This window comes from Bison bison, unplaced genomic scaffold (assembly GCF_000754665.1).
Source record: "Bison bison bison isolate TAMUID 2011002044 unplaced genomic scaffold, Bison_UMD1.0 scf7180017864530, whole genome shotgun sequence".
In the NCBI taxonomy this organism is placed as follows: domain Eukaryota; kingdom Metazoa; phylum Chordata; class Mammalia; order Artiodactyla; family Bovidae; genus Bison; species Bison bison.
In genome coordinates, this window is record NW_011495080.1 from 4,347,194 (window position 1) to 4,348,567 (window position 1,374).

A 1,374-nucleotide genomic window follows, 5' to 3' on the forward strand; every position below is an offset into this window, starting at 1 on the left:
CAAAGTACTGGAGTTTCAGCTTTAGCATCATTCCTTCAAAAGAAATCCCAGGGCTGATCTCCTTCAGAATGGACTGGTTGGATCTCCTTGCAATCCAAGGGACTCTCAAGAGTCTCCTCCAACACCACAGTTCAAAAGCATCAGTTCTTTGGCTCTCAGCTTTCTTCACAGTCCAACTCTCTCATCCATATATGACCACCGGAAAAACCATAGCCTTGACTAGATTGACCTTTGTTGGCAAAGTAATATCTCTGCTTTTGAATATGCTATCTAGGTTGGTCATAACTTTCCTTCCAAGCAGTAAGTGTCTTTTCATTTCATGGCTGCAATCACGGTCTGCAGTGATTTTAGAGTCCCCAAAAATAAAGTCTGACACTGTTTCTGCTGTTTCCCCATCTATTCAGGGGATAGCAAATTCTGCTTACATTTTAAGGCCAAAGGTTATTGTTGAAATCTGGCCTCAGTACACAGGTAATGGTTTAAAGCTTAGAGACAGAGTTCTGGGTGAAGTAGAAAGAAACAGCTTTATGGCTTTGTCAGGCAAAGGGGGCCATAGTGGACTGATGCCCCTAAGACTGTGTGTTCCACCCCAGAATGTGTAGTGAGGAGTCTTCCAGTGCTGAAGGTGTATGATCAGTTTGTAGACATTCTTCTGATGGTTGGTGCTGAGGTAATTGGAAATCAACATCAACCTTCTGGTTCCAACCAATCTGGGGTCCATGTGCTTGTGGGCAGCATACAGGTAACTTCTTCTACTTGGTGAGTGTCTGCAAGGCAGCTCAGAGGACATGGCTCAGAATATTATCTACAGTCCTTGAGGAAGAACTAAAGGTCCTTGACTTTGCTTAATGGCTAAATATTATTATTTGGTCTTGCCTGACTATTTTCCTTTCTTTCTGCATTTTCTTATTTCTCTGATTAAGTTTATCCTTTGATTAAAATTTTTTTGCAGACAAAAGGCAGGTAGGGGACATGGGTGGGGGGTCTATTCTGAGAAGGCCGCCTAGGGTCCAGCTCCATTACAAGGTCAGCAGCTCACCTGAGCACTTAGGCTCAACACATGTGCACACCACAGCTGCCTTAATTCTTGGTTAGTAGCAGTTATGACAAGAGAACATAATGGTTCCAGAGGATGTGCTTGTTCCCTTTAGTCTTGTTCACTTGTTTGAATTCATTTTCATACACTCAGTGGCTACCACAGAGCAGGGACTCCATATTTGTTGAACTGAAGCCTCTTCTCTACTATATTATATGATGAGGCTGAGGCTAAATCTTACAAAAATACTTGATTTTAAGGGAAATTACACCAGAGAGGCTGGTAAAAGTCACTGCAGTCATCAAACTAATAACAAGTGATTCAAACACAGTATTTTC